This window comes from Dioscorea cayenensis, chromosome 9, assembly GCF_009730915.1.
Source record: "Dioscorea cayenensis subsp. rotundata cultivar TDr96_F1 chromosome 9, TDr96_F1_v2_PseudoChromosome.rev07_lg8_w22 25.fasta, whole genome shotgun sequence".
NCBI classification, from domain to species: Eukaryota; Viridiplantae; Streptophyta; class Magnoliopsida; order Dioscoreales; family Dioscoreaceae; genus Dioscorea; species Dioscorea cayenensis.
This window is the reverse complement of record NC_052479.1, coordinates 20566372-20572371: the sequence shown is the minus strand read 5'-3', so window position 1 is coordinate 20572371 and position 6000 is coordinate 20566372.

Below are 6000 nucleotides of genomic sequence, written 5' to 3'. Positions count from 1 at the left end.
AGGTTCATTTACCTCTCACAAAAAATTCATAAGGTTAAATCTGATTTTATTAAGTATTGTGGTCTCTATTGTTGATTTTTTAAGTTGATGATCAGATTGTTGAATCTTTCCTGGTATTCATGAAATTTTTTATTTACACTCATAGATTATTTTTCTTTGATTTGGATGGTTAAAATCATGTTTGGAGTTTGGCACACTCATTAAAAAAACAAAAAAAAGGAAGAAACATAAAAAGGAAAAGAGTTCGGAAGGAAAATTTCTATTATTAAGGAGAAAAGTTAGGAAGACATGGACTTTTAGTCCATTTATTACATTAAGTTAAATTTGATTGAATAAAATAACTAAGGCCTAAACCTAAGTAGTGGAAGTAAACTAGGCTAAATTCAAAGATAAATATAAGCTAAGCCTAAAGTTGAGCTTTTGCTCTCTCAAAGTTAGTAAGGGCCTTCTTAGATGATAATGAAGGTTATAATTTGTCACAGCCGCCTCCAAGTGCTTCAATCTGTTGATGAATATTAATGAGGAACTTGTTCACTTCTTCAATGGGAGGAACATCATATAAGAGTCCCATTGCTGCGGAGATGATTTGCACTTTTTCTTTTCTTGCTCTTTCAATTCTTCCCCTAGGGCTCTCCATTCTTGCAATTTCCTTCTTATTTGTATGAGCTCCATGTTAGCCTCATCCATATGTTGGGACATTGTTGTAAGAGACAATTTAGTTTTCTTTAGCCTTTCCACTTTCGCTATCAATTCCTTCTTTTCTGCTGAGTTTGGGTCAGTTCCTCTATTATTTGTGTCATGGGCAATCTTATCCATATCAAGTACTTCATATATCTTGTCCTTGTGATTAAAATGTCAGCTCCATGTGTCATCAAGTTTTTGTTCAATTTTGTAGTTTCCTACCTTAGAGATTCATGTTCATGAGAAGTTGATGATTTCACCTTTTCAATGAGCTTATTTACCCAAAAATATTCCAAGCCAGTGTCTTTTCTAACAAGTTAAGGATGAGATGAGCTCGTAGATGCAACCCCCATAGCTTTTGGAGTAGTCTTCTTTTGCATGTTGAGGAGAAGGGATGACTTGTGGTAAATTTGAAGCTTCTTTTGAAAAAGGGTTTTCTATGGGAGGATTAGTGACACACACTTTGCGTGTGTACCACAAGTGCACGGGTTGTCGAAGTAATAAAAGTACCCTGCTAAGTGGGTAGTCTTATCTATAAAGAATAGTGATCAGAAACACATGAATTGCTATTTAACTATGGTGAAGATGAATCAATAGTGGTGTGAATAGTATCAATGTGAAAAGAAAAGAAATAAAGAAAATAAGAAATGGAGACGCAATAAAATAAGAGGAAAGGCAATTGATAGAAAGTGGGACACCCGAACATTGCTCACCCTAGGACTATGATAAGTGCTTGAGTAGACATATTTTTATATATGTTTTACATGCATTGAGCATCATTTTTACTATGGTTTATGTCTCATATTGTGTATTTGGTGTTCTTTTATGCATATAGGTTGTGAATGCCTTGAAGAGTAAAAAGGAAGCAAAGATAGGCTATAAAGACACAATGTTGGGAGTTCTTGTTCAATTCAAGGACCAAGACACGAGAGGAGTTCATAAACCTGGAGATGTGCGCCAACTTCCAAGAAGATTCAAGTCAATTCACTATTTAGAAGGGCACAAAGGTAGCCACATCTTCATGTTCCTTCTCTTTGTGAAGATTGCAAGACCTCTCAAAGATACATCGATGAAGAAAAGTTTTATAGCCTACCACATGGACGTGTGCCCAGACATGTGGCCTCAAGAGAAGAGTGTTCGGATCGCGTTTTGTGAAAAAGCAACGTAGCACAGAAAAATTACTGCGCTCACGCGGCGTGCTGGAAATTCTGCGCCACGCGTGACACCCCTCGCGGCCCACCCGGGGCGTGGAAAAATCCACACGCGCGTGAGGGCACGTGATGCACGCGATCTAAGGCCTATAAATAGCCTGCTTTTTGCCCTATTCTTTATGATCTTTTGTGCGGCTCTTGAGGGGTAAGACGGCTAGGGTTTGGAGAGGAGGTCTTTGCGGCTTTGGAGGTGCTTCATCACCAACTTTGGTCGATTCCTCCTCCGTCATAGCATCAAGAAAGCCACCGGTGAACCTAGCTTCAGAGTGGGTACTTCAAGACGTCGAAGCTCTCCATCAAGGCCATCAGTTCATGTTGCTCCATGGAGAGCAAAAACCCTAGAGGGTATTTGGGCTTGTGAACCCTAGGATTCTCATCTTTTGTGGATTTGCTTAGTGTTTCTATTTAATTCGAGTTTGATTAAGTTTTAATCTTGTATTCTCATTGCTTGCTTGTTTAATTAATCCTTGTGGTTGATTGGATTTGCATGATTTATTACTTTGATGTGAGAGAGGTCTCTGACAAGGTCCCCTTGTGTATATCTCGCAAGTGCACGTGTTTGTCGAAGTAATAATCCCGGGTGAGTGGGGTCGAATCCACATGGAGTAGGGAGTAAAGACACTTAATTCGATTCTTAGCTATGTGGAGTATCAACAATGATAAATGTGATAATGATTCAATTCTCAACAATTAAAAGCAACAAGTAAGAGAGCAAAAGTAAGGAGGAGGTAAGGCAATCGATAAAGATGGGGTACTCGGATGATGCTTCACCTAGGATAATAGCTTCAAGTGCAAGAACCTTCTATTATGCTTCCTAATCAATGCATTGGTGAGTCGTGGAAATCCTTACATACATAGTCCCAAATCTAAGGTCAACTATGCCTAACTCTATTCATGTCCCGGAGGAGAGATTAAATAATCTCTCAACCTCGTGACTCGAATAAAAGTTGCAATGAGCTCTAGGGATTCCAAGTGATAAATCGCTTCCTAATTATAGACCTAACCCTTTGGTCCAAAGCGAAGGTCCCCAGCCACAATTAAGCACTAGATACTAGTCCCAGCTGGAGGTTCATCCCTTAGACCATTCACTCTATTGTAGTCGCAAAGAACTCAAGGAACGGAGGTAGAATCTATCACGTCGGAGGGGAAAGGGACACTCCCTGCACCTTTCGACTCACCCTCCTCAACCCTCTCCAACCTAGCTTTTGTCTAACGCTCGTGGTGTGTCACCACTCACAAGGTTACCAACAAGAACTCTCAACCCTAGTGTCACTCTAGGGGAAACGCTCATACAATCAAGCATTCAAGGTTGGAGCTCACAATAAACATCAATTTATTGAAAGCATAATAAAGAAGTTCAATGAAACGAATACATCCTAGGGTTCACAATCACCCAAGTACCCACTAAGGGGATTTAGCTCTCCATGGAGCTAAGTACAATCAAAGAAATCGAATGTAAAAAGCAATCAATCCATAAAGAAACCCCCTCGATGGACGTGTCGATGGTCTTATGGAGAGTCCTCTACTTGTCGTCCAAGGATTCCCTCATCCGTATAGGACACGCCCTCGACTGAAGCTCCCCTACCAACCTTCTTCCTCAGAATGACGATGTCGAGCTGTAGAACCTCCCCAAAACCTTGGCCAATACCCCTCAAAAACCCCAGCCAAGCCCTCTCTCAAGTTGGGGAAAAAGATGGAGAAAAGAATACCAAAAATGGGGCTGAATCGGCTTTAAATAGGGCTAGAATCGGGTAACTCCATGGGCGTGGACGCTACATGCGCCCGTGTGGAATTTCCACGCTACATGCTACAGTACTCTACTACAGTCTTCGACCTGAATAACGTCCCAATTCCATACTTTCATCGGGGTAACGCAAACGGGCACACGTTCACGTCGTGAATCACTTGCTTCTTCAATGATATATATGCTGGTGGAGCTCTTGTTCTTATATGCATAAGATGGAATGCTCGAGTGGGAGACTGTCTTTGTTCCCCTCCAAATGGATGTGCTCATTCGAATGCGAGGAGGTTGGCACACACTCTAGCATCTCACACCTGTCCTATGTCTTCGCGTTTGAACCTTAGCAAGATCTCCTCCAAAATAGGTGCATTATGATCCACATTGGCCTATTTCCTTCATACTTAGCCTCACAACGATACCTGCATAAAAGTGACATAAAAACACACATATTAATGTAAAAACCTGAGAAAAGTAATGCTCAACATAAGGAATGAACACTTCGCATTCATATTGCACAAGCACTTATCAGTCTCCATTAGAGTTAGAAATTCAAGGTTAAAGAGGGTTGAGAGGGTGAGTCATGAGATAGTGGAGTGCCCCCTCTCCCTTCCGATTGAGTGTATTCTATCTTCATTCCTTAAGCTCTATGCAACCATATTTGGTGTGAGACGTGAGATTGAGAGATTTCTCCACCGGGACCTTGTAGGGGGTTAGGATCCTTCGCCGGGAATTAGGGTTGGATCAATCTTTACGAATAGAATACACCTCTTGGAATCCCTAGAGTGCTTTTGCGTACCATATGTGGTGTGAGGTGTTGAGATTGAGCGATTTCTTCCGATGTGGACCTCGTAGGGGACTAGTATCGTTGATCGGGAGGCCGGATCCGATTATATTTGGATTTCCATGACTTAACTTACTCATCATAGAAACACTTTGCTTATTTGGTACCTAATACCTGAATCCTAGTGAGCATTACCCAATACTCCCACTTTTACTCGATTGAGATCTCCATCCATTTAACCCTTGCATATTCGTCTCCGGTATTCATTTCTTCGCACATTAGATCACCACACCTTTCCATTTATCATTAGGCTAGAAAGCAGAGAAGAAGTTAGTACAAGTAGCCCTGTTCCCTATAGATTCGACTACCCGATTCACCGAGTATTTTATTACTTCGACACTCATGCACTTATGGTACACACACGCATATTCGGGTGTGTCAGACTATTACTTCAAGTGCAAGACCAATCATTATGTCTCTCAACTAATGTCTAATGAATTGTGAAAATCCTTAAACATACGGTCCCAAACCTAAGGTCAACCGTGACTAACCCTACACTATGCCCCGACGGAGAAATCGTTCAATCTCAACAGCTCCCACTGTGAAAGGATGCTTAAAGCTCTAAGGACTCCAAGTGATAAATCCTATTCCATAATCTAGATCTAACCCTTTGGTCCAAGCGAAAGACCCCTAGTCTCAATTAAGCCCCAGCACTAAGGATTACTGCAGCGCTTTACTCTGTCGCTTGCGCAACTAAGCCCCAACAGAGTTCCTCTCTTAGCACTTCACTCTATTGTAATAGCAAAGAACTCTTGGAACACGGAGGTAGGATAAATCACACCAGAAGGGAAAGGGAACATTCCGCTACCTCTCGACTCACCTTCTCAACCCTCTCCAAAATCTAGCTTTGTCTAAACCTTGTGTTGTGCCACTCATCCACAAGAATTTCCAAGATGGATTCTCAACCCTAGTGTCACTCTAAGGGAAAATCACTTCAACAAGCATTCAAGATTGGCACTCAATTAGAACATCAATTAAAGAAAACATAATAAAAGGCCAATGAAACAAAATCATCCTAGGGTTTACAAGTCCAAGCACCCAATAGGGGTTTAGCTCTCCATGGAGTAAGATACAATCAATAATGAAATTGAAAATAAAAACATTCAATCCATAAGTAAAACCCCTTGTAGTTCGTATTGATAGTATTGTGGAGTAGCCTCGTCTTCTCCAAGGGTTTCCTCGTCAAGCCTAGGGCACACCTCCCCGAATCGATGCCAATGAAAGCTCCCCCAATAACTCTCTTCCGAAGGAACGTATTTTTGAAGGCCGTAGCACCACTCCAAAAACCTTGCCAAAGCCTCTCCAAACCCTAGCCACGAGCACCTCCAAAGATGAGAAAAAGATTTGCAAAAGATTCTTCAAATAGGCTGAAATTGTGACATAAATAGGGCTGGAATCGGGCATCCACACCGGCGTGTGGAATTTTCGTACTCTCATGTGAATCTCCAGGAACTTGATTTTCTGCGGTCTGTGAACAATAACTGCTACAGTAATTTTGCTACAGATATTTACTACAGTAATTGCTA